The 15,681-nt window shown below is 50.4% G+C and overlaps 1 protein-coding gene across 1 annotated transcript in view; it reads left to right on the top strand.

The window, feature by feature from the left end:
* Positions 1-15,681, top strand: part of LOC141999435 (immunoglobulin lambda-1 light chain-like) — a 112,933-nt gene that overhangs the window by 11,207 nt on the left and 86,045 nt on the right. The gene's annotated exons all lie outside the window — the stretch shown is intronic.

A 15,681-nucleotide genomic window follows, 5' to 3' on the forward strand; every position in this document is an offset into this window, starting at 1 on the left:
GAGACGCAGTGGAGCTGAGCAGTGCTCCATGACCCTGGGGCTACAACTGCGCATTTGATTTCTGTGAGTCTGCTCCTCACTGCTTCCAGTCTTCCCTGTCCTCAGTAGTCACCACCTTATTTCTAGCTCCCCTCCCAGCTTTGCATCCCTATGAAGTGCCCAGGGCCAGCTGCAGCATTTGGAGTTCAGCAGGAATGGCTGGGCTAAGGCAAAGGTTACTAAGGAGCAGAGCAACTTCTCGTGACTTTAACAATTCTGCCAGGAAGCAAATCTGGGCTGGGGAATAGGAACCAAGGTCCCGAGCTGGTCTGGGGCTCTGGAATTAGAAAAGGAAATGTTGGTAAAACTGTCAGCTAGGACAAGAGATTACTTCTGCAAGTGTCGCACTAACCAGTAGAGGGAGCTCTTCACCTAGAATAGGCCAAACAGAGACACTGGCCATTGTTTGTCATCAATCATTTGGCCGCTAGCTGCTGGGGAGGGATACTATGGGGGGCGACAACAATAATAACAGTGATGCTTTTTTCCTGCTACCTCCCAGGTTCCCCCTTTTTCCTTCTTTCCTTGTGGGCAGAGAGGGACAGGTGAAGCAGGTGGGAACTGGAGGAGAGCAGGTGCCATCAGACATCCCCATACGAGGAGCCCATGGGACATACACACTCTCCAAGTGTCCTTCCTCAGTCTCTCAGAAGGGTATCTCAAGGGGATGCTTTCTTGGTAATTCGCTGATGACATTTGCTCCCTGTTGATACAGACTGAGCAGGTGCCTGTCCAAGAAACAGCCCTGAGCAGAAACCTGTCCACACTTAAGACACACAAACTATCCCCTGAACTACCCCTTCCCCTCCGTGGCTCCAGCTCTGCCCTAGGATGGACTTTAGCAATAAGCAATGACAATAACACTTCGTTCTTCAGTGGGATTTTCATTCCTAGCTCTCAGCGCAAGGGACGGCAGAGTCACCGCCCAGTTCTCTGAATTCCATTTTCTGCCCAATAAAAACTGCTCATGAATAAAGAGAAGCTTGTGTAGCCCAGCTGGGTGGCCTGGAGATGATGGAAATCATCCCAGAAAGCAAAGAGCAGCTATTAAGAACGTAGATTGCGTAACACAAAAAGCCAGATCCTCTAGTGTGGGTCCTTAGATGGGAGAATGGACCTCTTCAGCATCCCCCCATTTCCTCCTTAGCTCTGCCCTGGTTGGCTCCGGAAATGGTTAATCATGGGCAAAGTGTATATATTGCCCTCTCCTCCCTCTCAGAAACTGCTGAGTTGGTATATGATCAGTGTGAGTGATCCATGAACCCTCAGGGAGAGCAGGGAACTGACAGGCCGAGAGGGGAAGGATTGGGAAAGTTACAAATAACTGAAAACAAGGGGTTAGAATGGAAACTGTCACACAGCCTGAACTCCAGCAGCCTCCACTGCGAGCGTTTGAATGAAACCTTGATCCTGGCAGACGGTCATTGCTGGAGTGGAGCTGAGCTCGTGACCTTATAGAGGAGGAGCTCCTCCATAAGGGATGGTTTCTCCTCCCACATGCCCAGCTCACTGTGATCCTAGGACGCAATCAGATAAGAAGAAACTAGAATAAAGGTGGCCCTTAGATGCTGCTCCCCCAGGAGGATCAATATAAGGGGCCGAGACTGTCACACCTTCTCAGTGGATCTGGCTCTTTTCGCCTCAGGGCCCGAAATCTCCTCACCACGCTCTAGGCTCCCCTCATTGTCCTACTGGGGTCGTGATGCACAGGTCAGAACACAGGGAATGGGTTAAATGTACATTAAAGATAATGCTGAAGCCAGTGCAGAAACCGCATCACTAGGGGCTGGAGACAGGGAGGGAGGGTTTGATCCGTTTTTACCACATTTTCCAGGTTCCAGCTTGCAGCCTGTGCTGATTCAGCCATCCTCAGTGTCAGTGTCTGAGATACAAGTCAGATTCCGACAAGCAGCAGGGCTCTGGGGTCCCTGCTCGCTTCTCCGCTTCCAAAGACACAGCCAGTAACGCCGGCTACCTGACCATTGCCGGGGCCCTGGCAGAGGATGAGGCTGATTATGGCTGTGCTGCGTGGAGGGGTGGCCGTGCTCCTCACAGGGACAAAGGCAGAAGTGGAAGTGAGACAAAAACATTCCACCCGCCCCCTCCTGCAGCCTGGGCTCTGTGGGGGACTGAAGAACTTACAGAATTTGGTCTCCCCCTGTAACACAGCACACAGACATTTACTCCTGGCAGTGAGTTTCAGCTCCTCACACCCGGAAGTTGGCTTGAGGGCCAGTCTAAGTGCAGAGGGTCCCAGGCTCTTGAGTACAGTGAGGAGATCAGAATCTCATCTTTCTTTAAAAACAAAGACTGTAAAACCCTTCCTCATTGTGAAGAAAACCTTTGAAATGTGATTTGAATGTAACCAGTGCCTGCCTGAATGTGCAGAGAGCCTGAAACTAGAGCAATGGGACGTGTGAATGGCCTTATTCGCCTGAGCTAGGAAACCTGCAGCTCAGGGGGCTCCTAACAACGCCATGCTAGCTGTTTGAGGGGCTCGTTACCGATGCTGTCCCATCATAGCTCTGCTCGGGCTGTGTCAGCAGACAACCCCACAAGGAGTTCCCAGCCTGCCTGGGTGAGTGCTGATGCTGGGATGGAGCCCTGGTGACAGGTGCATTGTTCCAGAGGGTGGAGAAAGCCATTCAGCAAGAGATGGAGACACTGGCAGTCCTCGCTCTTGTGTGGATGACCCCTGGCCCTGACAAGCCAAGGAGCAGAAGGGCCGTGGTGTGAAGACAAGGCCAGGACCCCAGGGGGCTGTGCTAGGCAGGCGTGTAGGGCCTCAGAGTGTCCTCATCTGGCTCTTACAGACACAGCTCTTTATGGCCCTTGCTCTTTCCCTCCTCACACTGTCACTGCTTTGGTTTGCCGGACACCTCTGCCCTTCACCCTGCTCAGCCTCTCTCTTTTTGGGGAGGGGGAAGCAGAGCTCTTCCCTGGTGAATCCTTGCTCTGGGTGAACAGCCTCTGGTCTCCCCCCTCCTTCTCCTCCTGCAGGACAGGGACTGTCTGTGATCGGTCACCATCCCTTCAGCGTGGGTAGGGGAAGGGGCAGCCCTAGTTACAGCCCCCTGTGACATCCCTATTCAGGGCTCCAGAGATCTCGCCAGGGGCCTGCCGCAAAGAGGGGCTGCAGGATCCTGACATTCTGGATACAAACCAGGTCAGGGGCGGGTGATGGATCAGAATGTAAAGGAATGACAGTCCTGACTGAGAACCCCCAGGAATCTGGACTGGAGGTGGAGCGGCCACCCACTTGCCCCCTCTCCCGCCCGGCAGCTTCCACAATGACTGCAAATCTTCCTTCTGAACCAGACCCACTGGGGCTCAGGGTAAATGCTCCAGCAACCCCACGGGTTACCAACATATGTGTCCCGATTTCAAATGTGCAGTGAGGGGGACAGAGCGCTCTCAGGGGGCTCATGTCTCAAAGGAGGTTTTTGCTGAGAGCCCCATTGTGCACAGATGAGGGCATGCGAAATGTAAAAGCTGCTCTCGGGGAATATTTTTGTGAATCTGAAATATTCTGGTTTGAAGATGCTCTGTTCCTGCAGGACTTCTGGCTTTGACACGAACTGAGAGGAAACCTTATCAAGACAATTGAAGTTGTCTGAAAAAATGACGGCTCTCCCCCAAAGATGGGAAGACGTCGGTGGCGTGATCGGCCTGGACACACAGAGGAGAACGAGAGGCGAAGGAACAGCCTGTGTGCTGCAATGACGGGGAAGTGATGCTGCTCTCCAGTCATGCAGAAGAACAGGATCACGGCGGGCGTGACATTGACCACTGGGGGAGCTGATCACCCACGAGCTGTGGAAGGGTGCAGAAGGGGGGGGTGCAGTTCACAGTGACCAGCTACCAGCTGCTGCGGTGGAGTCGTCTCTGGGCTCAGGGGCTTTTCATACCCTAACAGCTCTTAGATACGACATATGAGGTCCCTTAGGGGCCTTCAGCTCTGGGGACCCAGCTTCTCGTCCAGCCCCTTCTGCCCTCCCTGCTCCATGATGTCAAGGGCAGCGGCTCTCCCTGCAGGGCATGATGAAATCCCCAAATCCTGAGGGCGGAGTGGGAGCAGCACTGGGGCTGCCTACGCCTGCAGCCCCTCCTGCTTCCTCCCTCCCCCAGTCACTCCGTGCTCTGCCCCAGGGGAGCCACGTGTAGGGGTGGTGATCAGCTGGCCCCTGGCCACCTGCAGGCCCCACGACTCACAGTGACCAACGGGCTCCTCGCCATCTTCAACTGGTGCTGCCCTGACTCAAAAGAGGAGGTGAAAAGGAAGCAGCTGGAAGCACCATCCTAGCCCTCCACCAGCACCCCCCTGCTCCCTGCTCAGCCGAGCCACCTCCCCCAGCCAGCAACCCCCAAACCATGGGCCATGACAAGAACCCTCAGCTGCTCTTGTTCTTCCAGGTGCAGACAGAGACTCTCCCCTCCCTGAACTCAATGCTGGAGCAGCTTGTGCTCCTCAGCTCCAGGAGTCTCTCGATTGCCTCCGTGCAAATGGAAAAGAGAAGAATTCTTTCTTATCCCGGTTACAATGGGGATGGATAAAGACAAGCTCTCCCCGTATTACCGACCTCCGAAAGGTGGGGGGTGGTCATAGGTATTGGCAGCCAATCAGCAGGGAGCAGATTTGCATGAAGGGGCCCTTCTCCAGCTCTGCGGGTTTAAGAGAGAGTCGGAGGGTCCCGGCCACAGACCCGTTTGCCTCAGGAAGCCGAGCTCGTCTGGATCCACCATGGCCTGGGCCCCTCTGCTCCTCGCACTGCTAACGTACTGCTCAGGTGCTGCGTGGGGGAGGGTTTATTTCTGTCTCTAGTTGTAAAGGGCTCTGCCTGCACAAAGCTTGAATGCCACAGCAAATGGCAAAATAGGTATTTTCCACCCATGCCTTTTGTTCTCCTCTTTCAGGTTCTCTGGCCCAGTACGTGCTGACTCAGCCGCCCTCAGTGTCTGTGTCTCCAGGGCAAAACGCTCAACTCACCTGCTCAGGGAACAACATTAGGGGCAAGGATGTGTACTGGTACCAGCAGAAACCTGGCAGCGCCCCCCTACTCGTTATATACGATAGTAGCAGCAGACCCTCCGGAATCCCCGATCGATTCTCCGGGGCCAACTCCGGTAACACGGCCACGTTAACCATCACTGGAGTCCAGGCGCAGGACGAGGCTGATTATTACTGTCAGGTGTGGGACAGCAGCAGTGCTCAGCCTCACGGTGACACAGCCAGACGGGGAAGTGAGACACAAACCCCCTCTTTAACCAAGGCCACATTTAACATTCTTTCTTGTGACAGTGGGAGGGGCTGTCATTTCAGAGGTGGGGAAGGGGCTTTCATATTTAATCACCCTTGGAACAGTTCAAGGCAGAGATTCTGTTAATGAGCGCTGAGATTGGCAGACTTCACAGCCACTTCTACACACAGTGTTGCTGTCGCTGTGTCAGTCCCAGGATATGAAAGAGACAAGGTGGGTGAGGTAATGTCTTTTATTGGACCAACTTCTCTCCATGAGGGAGAGACAAGTTTCCATGCTGCACAGAGCTCTTCCTCAGCCAAGAGCTGTGTGTAGCTCGAAAGCTTGTCTCTCACCAACAGAAGTGGGTCCAATAAAAGACATTCCCTCGCTCACCCAGCCACTTCTACAGTCTAGGGTATGTATCTCGGTTAGCGCCACTCTTAGGCACCTGCAATGTCGTCGCTGCTCTCCGTATTTCACACTGCCTGAATCTGCATTTCTTCGGCGATGATCTATTGGCCGCTGTGGATGATCAGCATGGAGCTCGGGAAGTGCTTCCATTACATGGCGGGCATCTCAGATTGAGCTGAGGACTCAGGAGCCCTCACTGCCTGCGTCCCCAGGAAACACTGTGAAACCCTCCTGCACCGTGAACAGTGGGACCAGCTTCAAAGATTACAGGTTCCAGCGTGAACTCAGGGGTTCTCCATGATACTTTAGTTACCTCTCAGATTCTGAGAGAAACCAGGGAGCTGCTGGAGTCCCTGCTCCCGCCTGTGGGGACCAAGACATATCCAGTAACACTGGACGCTTAGCCTTCTCCGGGGCACTCGGAGGAGAGGATGCTGTCATTGTGCTGTGTGGTGTAACAGTGGAAGCCAGAAATATCCTTCCCCCTCACTCCTGCGGCCTGTGCTCTGCTGGGCAGTTCATGACCTGCAGTTTGGTTTCTGTCTGTACTCAGGGTTCAAAGTGCACTGACTTGGGCTGGAACATCATCCCAATATTTTCCTGTTTGTGCAGAATCTGAATTTTAATGTAGTACAGTTACATTTTCTAGCCCTTCCTTAAGGTTGAGAAGAAAAACCTTGTGAATGTGACTTGGTACAAAGCTGCCTAAATGTGTCTGCAAGTAACAGCCTGCAAAAGCCTCCTTAAGGGGGTGTGAACTGTCCCATTCATCTCAATGGCATCTTAACTCTGAAACCGAACAAACACAAGTAAAATCGGATGCAGCGTGCAAACATTATTCAAAGATAGCACTGGGCAGAGTATATACGTGGCTGAGTCGTATCTTGTAAGTTGCTTGCTAACTCCTTTATGCTTGCTATCTCCTTTGTGCGCCTTAGGTCTGGGCTGTGGCTGCTGTGGGCAGCAGATTCCCTCATGTTTTCAGTCAGTAGCCTCGGGGCTGAGGGCCAGGTATTTTCAAGGGGGGATCTTCAATGTTGGCATTCACTGCACTTGTTCGTCCTGCAGACCCTGAGTCACAGAGCAAGGCCCCGCTCTTTATTCAGACTTTATGTTTACCCCCACTTTACTCAGAGGGTGGGTGGGCAGAGTTTGGTTTTAATGGTATTGAATAGCACAGACATGTGCCCAAAGGTGGTATTTTAGGCTTATTTCATTGCAAGGAATTACATAGTAGATTAATAATAAAGTGGCCCCCTAGGACCACCCAGAGGTGCTCACTCTAAATTCTCCAGGCCCCAAAGTGTCTGCCAGATGTGGGGCTGAAGCGATGTGAGGAGTAGCTGGGGAGGTTGATGTCTCCACTCCTCACCTTTCCCCTCTGTTCCTGTGGCTCCCACGGACGCCGTGGGATAGGGATTCTCTCTGGCTGCTCATGGTCTGTGAAGCATCAGTGGGTGTATGCAGACAAGTTCTACGGATGGTTTAGGACATTGGTAACATAAACACCAAACACTTTACTCCTGCGGGGCCATAGCTTGTCCTTCCTCCCATCCGGCATCTCCTGAGCAACCAAAGGAAGCAGGACAGTGATGTTATCCCGCAAGCACCAGAGCTCAGCACCCTTCTCTGCCTTTGCCTGCTCCACATAGGCATTTCCAGAAACGGACAAGGCGCAAAGCCCTGTCCTGGGAGAAGCGCGTCAGCTCCACACTGTTTAGCTGGTGCGCTAACACACAGGGCTTTGGACAATGTTACTGGAGGCATCAGGGCAGCATCACAGCCTCTGTTTCTCTGATTCCCAGGATAATCACCAAACAAGATTCTGGAGAGGAGCCTTGATGCTGTCAGCCAGCATCTGAAGATTGTCCTGCCCGCCCCTCCACCCCCTGCTCACTATCTGTGTGAGGTGCTGGTCTCCCTTTCTGTGCCCCTATGCAGATGTGTGTGACGCGTTGACTCGCTTGGTCACCCAGCACAGGAAGAGGAGATCAGTTGGTGTCTCTAGGGTACTGGGTGTTGCCAGCTGGCTCCTGCTGAGCGTGGGGCACTTCAACGGCGATAGGAAGTGGCCCTGCCAAATGTTGCAAATATAAATGGCTGGGAAATATTCCCAACTGGAGAGTCAGGTCCTTGTTTGATTCCCCCTCAGGGGCAGACTGGGGCCAGGGAAGGGATCTGAGAGGCTCTCCTCCTCCCCACTGGCCAGCCTGCCCTGGGACCCTGCATGTGACATCAGCTCTGTTCAGAGGAACACCCTAATGTGGGTTAACAAGCCCCTTCTCCCCCCGCGCCCCCGCCCCGACCTTGCTGGAGCACAGGCTATGATCGGACAGAGCCAACACAGAACCAAGGAAGCCCTTCGGAGTGAATGTCAGATGATTCATTAAGTTCTTGCCCGGTGCTGCTGATCCTGTGACATCCTGGGAAGGAAGAGAATGAATCCCCCAGCGGTTCTCACTCAGAGGTCTTCCAGGGGACACATCAATTCATTTAGATATTTATATAGTTTTACGACAGGCTACATAAAAAGCACTCGCGAAGTCAGAACAAACTAAAATTTCAGACAGACAAAATGAGAACGTCAGCAATTTTTCAGTACTAGTGTTGCTGTGACACTTTTGTATTTTTATGTCTGCTTTTGTAAGCAAGTAGTTTTAAAAGTGAGGTGAAACTTGGGGTACGTAAGACAAATCAGACTCGTGAAAGGGGTCAGTCATAGAAAAGCCTGCAGTCATAGAATATCAGGGTTGGAAGGGACCTCAGGAGGTCACCTAGTCCAATCCCCTGCTCAAAGCAGGACCAAGCCCCAATTTTTGCCCCAGATCCCTAAATGGCCCCCTCAAGGATTGAACTCACAACCCTGGGTTTAGCAGGCCAATGCTCAAACCACTGAGCTATGGGTACAGTAGTCTGGAAAAGTTGAGCACCACATCACTGTGTCCTGATGGTTCTTCCACCTGATCCCACTAAGTCTGACCTTGACCACTGGGGGGAACTCTTTGTTTACAAAGTGCTGAAGGCGGGAGAACAAACTAGAGCTTGGCAGCAGTTGGGGAAGTGATGTTCTGAAAAAAATCTCTACATTTTGAAGTTGTTGCCATTTTGTAGCACTCATATGGATCCAATTTCCAGTTTTTGTAAAGTTTTCTGCTATATTTTTTCACAGACATTGCAACTTACATTTCTATCAGTTGTGGCCACTACTCTGCTCCTCACACTGCTCACTTCCTGGCCAGGTGCTACAAGGGGGAGGGTTTCTTTCATTCTCTTCATCCAAAAGGATTCTCCAGCTTCCTGTGCTGGCTGCCTGCAGAGTCTCTCAATACAGTAATGAAACAGTGAATTTATCCATGTTTTCTCTTCCTGTCTCAGCTTCTCTGGCCCAAAACGCACTCACTCAGCTGCCCTCAGTGTCTGTGTCTCCAGGGCAAAATGCTCAACTCACCTGCTCAGGGAACAGCATTGGGAACTACAATGTACTTCGGTTCCAGCAGAAACATGGCATCGCCCCCCTACTGCTTATCTATCAAAGTAGCAACAGACCCTCCGGAATCCCTGCTCGATTCTCTGGGGCCAGCTCCGGTAACACGGCCATGTTAACCGTCACTGGAGTCCAGGCGCAGGACGAGGCTGATTATTACTGTCTAGTCACTCATTTTAAAATCCATAAATATTAACAAATAAATAGAGGCTAAATAGTCCCAACTGGAGAGTCATGTCCGTGTTTCAGGGGTGGCCGTGTTAGTCTGTATCAGCAAAAAAACCGAGGAATCCTTGTGGCACCTTAGAGACTAACAAATATATTTGGGCATAAGCTTTCATGGGCTCGAACCCACTTCATCGGATGCATGAAATAAAAGATAGAGGAGCAGGTATAAATACATGAAAGGATGTGGGTTGCTCTACCAAGTGTGAGGTCAGTCTAACGAGATAAATCAATTAACAGCAGGATACCAAGGGAGGAGAAATAACTTTTGAAGTGGTAAGAGAGTGGCCCATTACAGACAGTTGACAAGAAGGTGTGAGTAACAGGAGGCAGAAATTTGTATTGGGGAAATTAAGTTTAGGTTTTGTAAACCTAAGGTTTTGTATTTTTGTTTTATATGTGTTGTATCTTGTAACTGTAAGTTGCTTGCTTTGTGCACCTTAGGTCTGGGCAGGATGGGGAAGGTATAATAGCAGTCATGTTAGGAATGAGGATTTCTCATACTCTCCTGCTGTCTGTAGTTTGTACCCATTTTCCCAAGCCCCACACTGGGTGTATTAGTAAATGTCACCAGATTCCCTACAAACATCGCTGTGGCTCAGATTTTCTCAGCAGCACCATTACAGCGACTGGCTGGCTGACTCCCCAGCACTGCATGGAAAATCTAAACCATCTCATGTAAACACATGCTTTGAAGCCCAATGGTTTTTGGCCTTGGATCTCCATGGAAGTGCCTGTCTGTCTGTGCATGCTGTGGCTGCGGGGGAGCAGATTCCCTCCTGTTTGCTGTCCGTAGCCTCGGGGCTGAGGGCCAGGTATTTTCAAGGGGGGATCTTCAATGTTGGCATTCACTGCACTTGTCGGTCTGTGCCCCTATGCAGATGTGTGTGACGCGGTGACTTGCTTGGTCACCCAGCACAGGAAGAGGAGATCAGTTGGTGTCTCTAGGGTACTGGGTGTTGCCAGCTGGCTCAGACAGACAAAAGGAGAACGTTAGCAATTTTTCAGTACTAGTGTGGCTGTGAAACTTTTGTATTTTTATGTCTGATTTTGTAAGCAAGTAGTTTTTTAAGTGAGGTGAAACTTGGGGTACACAAGACAAATCAGACTCGTGAGAGGGGTACAGTAGTCTGGAAAGGTTGAGCACCACATACCTGTGTCTTTATGAGCAAAAAGAACGAGGAGTTCTCTCCGGAGAACACTTCAATCTCCCTGGTCACTTGATTACAGACCTAAAAGTGGCAATACTACAACAAAAAAACTTCAAAACCAGACTCCAACGAGAGACTGCTGAATTGGAATTAATCTGCAAACTGGGCACCATTAAATTAGGCTTGAATAAAGACTGGGAGTGGATGGGTCATTACACAAAGTAAAACTATTTCCCCATGCTTATTTATCCCCCTACCGTTACTCACACCTTCTTGTCAACTGTTGGAAATGGGCCCTCCTCTTTATCACTACAAAAGGTTTTGGGGTTTTTTTCCTCTCCTTCTGATTAATAGCTCACATTAACTAATCTCTCTCATTATAGTGGGTATGGCAACACCCATTTTTTCATGTTCTCTGTGTATATATATCTTCCTACTGTATTTTCCACTGCATGCATCTGATGAAGTGGGTTTCGCCCACGAAAGCTTATGCTCAAATAAATGTGTTAGTCTCTAAGGTGCCACAAGGACTGCTCGTTCTTTTTGCTGATACAGACTAACAGGGCTACCACTCTGAAACCTGTGTCCTGATGGTTCTTCCACCTGATCCCACTAAGTCTGACCTTGACCACTGGGGGGAACTCTTTGTTTACAAAGTGCTGAAGGTAGGAGAACAAACTAGAGCTTGGCAGAAGTTGGGGAAGTGAAGTTCTGAAAAAAATCTCTACATTTTGAAATTGTTGCCATTTTGTAGTGCTCAGAATGGATCCAATTTCCAGTTTTTGTAAAGTTTTCTGCTATATTTTTTCACAGACATTGCAACTTACATTTCTATCAGTAGTGTTTATGTTATCACAAGCACAGCTTTTGGTAAGAAAACGTGGCTTTTTGGAAATTCTAAGCGTGATTCATTCAATAAAAATGTCACTAATAAATAGTGCAGAAAATGTTAAAAAACAGAATACTTAGATAATGCCAATAAGTGTTCACAAAAATGTTTTAAAGGCCATTTTTTTAAAATGAGAAAAGTTTTAGTACAAAATACATACACCAACCCTACAGTGCATTTCTCCAGTCTGTAGGGTATTAGCTTACAGCAGGTGGGATCGAGAGGTTTCTGGGTATGATGTTCTTTTTATTCCACTCCTAACTCTCACCCGAAGATTGTGATTACTGCTGGAGCTCTGTAGGCCCCAGAATGTCTAATGCAGGGGTAATCCCACAAAATTCAAAATCTGGTTTTGTTCTACATGAGAACAAAACACTGAATTTTAAAATGTCCTGAGAAACAAACTTTTCCCAAAAAACTCATTTGGGGTCAATTGAAATATTTTGTTTCAAGAAAATCAAAATATTATGTTTTTATTTTGACATTTTAGACTTACTATTCTAATCTCAAATGAAATTAGGAAAGCCTGTCATTGTCAAACAAAAAATCAAACCATCCCCTTAGAAAAAGGTGGACGCCAAAGGTTTTGACATTATTGAAATGTTTTGTTTTGATCTTTCGCCTCAACAGAATTTCGGAGCAAAGCCACACATTCCTGCAGAAAGTTTCCATTTTGATGAAAGAGCCTTTCCCGGTGGAAAAACAGCCCATTGGAAAATTTTCAGCCAGCTCTAATTATTTATTAGTTGCATTGTGCATCATGCTCAGCGCCCCAGGATGCTCAGTGCTGTTCAAACACAGAGTGCGAGACAGTCTCTGCTAAGAAGAGTTTAGAATCAAAATAGACGAGAGAGACAAAGAGGAAGCAGAGGCACCCAGAGGTGAAGTGACCTACCCAAGGTGATGAAGCAGGTCAGTAGCAGAGCCAAGATTAGAACCCAGGTCTCCTGACTCCCAGTCTAGTGGGACAAAGCTGCCCCAACTTCCATATAATATGAATAAACTGCCAGCAGCCCTGGTAGCTCCTCTGCTCACCCTCCCATTGGGCCAAATCAACTCCCCCAGCCAGCCAGCCCCAAACCACCCACCAAGCCCAGCAGTGCTCACCTCAGTGACTGCCCCCACCAGCAGCCAGCTCTTCCACAAGCCCCCCCCCCACCCCAGCAGCAGCCACCCCACAGACCCTCCCCCGCCAACCAGCCCTGGTTTGTGGTTGTGACCCCCAGAGGATTGCGGGATGTGACTGAGAAGGATTGTGGGTTGGGGTCATGGCAAGAACCAGCGAGTGTTGGGGTCTGCTGCGGATACAGTGTGGGGGCCCTGCTCCGGGGGAGAGAGCTCCGAGAAGGAACTGCCGGAGCAGCCTGTGCACATGGAGGGCACCTCGCCAGGAGACTTTTTATTTTCTCCCTGTAAATAGAAAACAAAACAACCCTTTCCCACCCCAGTGAAGGGGTGTGACAATGAGCCGCCAATGAGCAAGGGGCAGATTTGCATGGAGGGGCCGTTCTCCAGCACTGGGGGTTTAAGAGGGAATGGGAGGGTCCCCGCCACAGACCCGTTTGCCTCAGGAAGCCGAGCTCGTCTGGATCCACCATGGCCTGGGCCCCTCTGCTCCTCACGCTGCTCACGTACTGCTCAGGTGCTGCAAGGGGGAGGGTTTGTCTGTCTTAGTCAAAGGGGGTCTTTGCTTTCAGAGACTCTTCTCTGTGTGGTTCCCAGGCTGCCGGCCCAGAGCTTTAACTTCACGATGAATGACTAATGACTGATTTTACGCCCCTCTGTTCTCTCCTCCTGTCTCAGGTTCTCTGGCCCAGTACGTGCTGACTCAGCCGCCGTCAGTGTCTGTGTCTCCAGGGCAAAATGCTCAACTCACCTGCACAGGGAACAACATTGGGAGCAAGCATGTGCAGTGGTTCCAACAGAAACCGGGCAGTGCCCCCCTACAGCTTATCTACCAAAGTAGCAGCAGACCCTCCGGAATCCCTACTCGATTCTCCGGGGCCAACTCCGGTAACACGGCCACGTTAACCATCACTGGAGTCCAGGCGCAGGACGAGGCTGATTATTACTGTCAGGTGTGGGACAGTAACGCTGCTCACAGTGACACAGACAGACGGGGAAGTGAGATACAAACCTCCCCTTATGAAAGGGAACATTTTATATCATTCTTGTGATGGTGAGGGGCCATTTTTGAGGGGGGGAAGGTATTTCCTCTTAACTCAGCCCAGCACTGATTCCAGGCAGCCTGGGGTCACAGTATGTTGCCTCAGAGACACCCTCTGTCTCCCCAGGACACTGAGAGCTCCAGAGAGGAAGGACAGTTCGGAGCAATGGGGCATCACTTTCACTGAATCTAAAGGAATAAACTCGACTCATAAACTGGCCCACCAGAGATTCTGATGCAATGGCTTTGTTCTCTCACCGCTTCTGGTCGCTCACCTCAGTGGGATCTTAAGAGGGAGAGGGGCCACCCCCCTCTCTCCTCCCCACCAGTAGTTTCCACAACAGCTGCAATTCTTCCTTCACAGTCAGACCTCCTGGGGAGTAGGGAAAATACTCCAGCAACCCCACGGGTTACCAGCATGTGTGTCCCAATCTGAAATGTGCAGTGAGGGGACAGAGCCCTTTAGGGGGGCTTATGCCCCAAAGGAGGTTTTGCTGACAGCCCCATGGTGCACAGACTGGGGCATGTGAAAGGCAAAAGCTGCTCTCAGGTAATATTTTTATGAATCTAAATATGCTGGTTTAGATATCAGGGGGAGCTGATCATCCATGAGCTGCGGAAGGGTGCAGAAGGCGGGGTGCAGTTCACAGTGACCAGCTACCAGCAGTTGCAGTGGAGTCATCTCTGGGCTCAGAGGCTTTTCATACCATAACGGCTCTTAGATGTATGGTACATATGAGGTCCCCTAGCTAGGGTGACCAGACAGCAAATGTGAAAAATCAGGACAGGGGGTGGGGGATAATAGGAGCCTTTATAAGAAAAAGACCCAAAAATTGGGACTGTCCCTATAAAATCAGGACATCTGGTCACCCTATCCCTAGCGGCCTTCAGATTTGGGGGCTCAGCTTCCCATCCAGCCCCTTCTGCCCTCCCTGCTCCATGATCTCTAGGGCAGGAGCTCTCCCCCCAGGGCACAATGAAATCCCCAAACCCTGAGGGCAGAGAGGGAGAAGCACTGGGGCTGCCTACACCTGCAGCCCCTCCTGCCTCCTCCCTCACCCAGTCACTCCATGCTCTGCCCCAGGGGAGCCATGTGTAGAGGTGGTGATCAGCTGGCCCCTGGCCACCTGCCGGCCCCACGACTCACAGTGACCAACGGGATCCTCGCCATCTTCAACTGGTGCTGCAGCTGCCCTGAGTCAAAAGAGCAGGTGAAAAGGCAGCAGCTGGAAGCACCATCCTAGTCCTCCACCAGCCCCCCCACTGTGTTACGCAGACAAAACTACACAGGATCGTTTCAGGGGACAAGACAAGATGTCACGTTTATTATAACACAATTTGATTTATGACCAATAACTAATATCTAATACCTATGTGTACACACACACCCATCAAATGTTCTGCTGAATTGGAATTCATTTGCAAATTGGATACAATTAACTTAGGCTTGAATAGAGACTGGGAGTGGCTAAGTCATTATGCAAGGTAACCTATTTCCCCTTGTTTTTTCCTTCCCCCCTCCCCCCCCCCCCCCCCCCCCGTTCCTCAGACGTTCTTGTTAAACCCTGGATTTGTGCTGGAAATGGCCCACCTTGATTATCATACACATTGTAAGGAGAGTGATCACTTTAGATAAGCTATTACCAGCAGGAGAGTGGGGTGGGGGGAGAGAAAACCTTTTGTAGTGATAAACACCCAATTTTTTCATGCTTTGTATGTATAAAAACATCTTCTACACTTTCCACAGTATGCATCTGATGAAGTGAGCTGTGGCTCACGAAAGCTGATGCTCAAATAAATTGGTTAGTCTCTAAGGTGCCACAAGTCCTCCTTTTCTTTTTATCAAATGTTCTGCAGCTGCTGTATAGTTACCAGTCCTGAAAGTAGCTTGAGTTCATGGCTTGGGTTCGTAGCTTGTGGCGGCTAACTGGCCAGGAAAGTCGGGCACAAGGAAGGGCTGGGTCTCTGTTGGGCATGTACCTACCGATGCCCTTCCACGCTGGCAGCAGAATGTTACCCTCCAAAGTCTTCCATCTCATCCACCCATTTTGGAGGCTTTAGTTTGAATCCAGAGT

The sequence above is a fragment of the Natator depressus genome, chromosome 15, assembly GCF_965152275.1.
Source record: "Natator depressus isolate rNatDep1 chromosome 15, rNatDep2.hap1, whole genome shotgun sequence".
NCBI classification, from domain to species: domain Eukaryota; kingdom Metazoa; phylum Chordata; order Testudines; family Cheloniidae; genus Natator; species Natator depressus.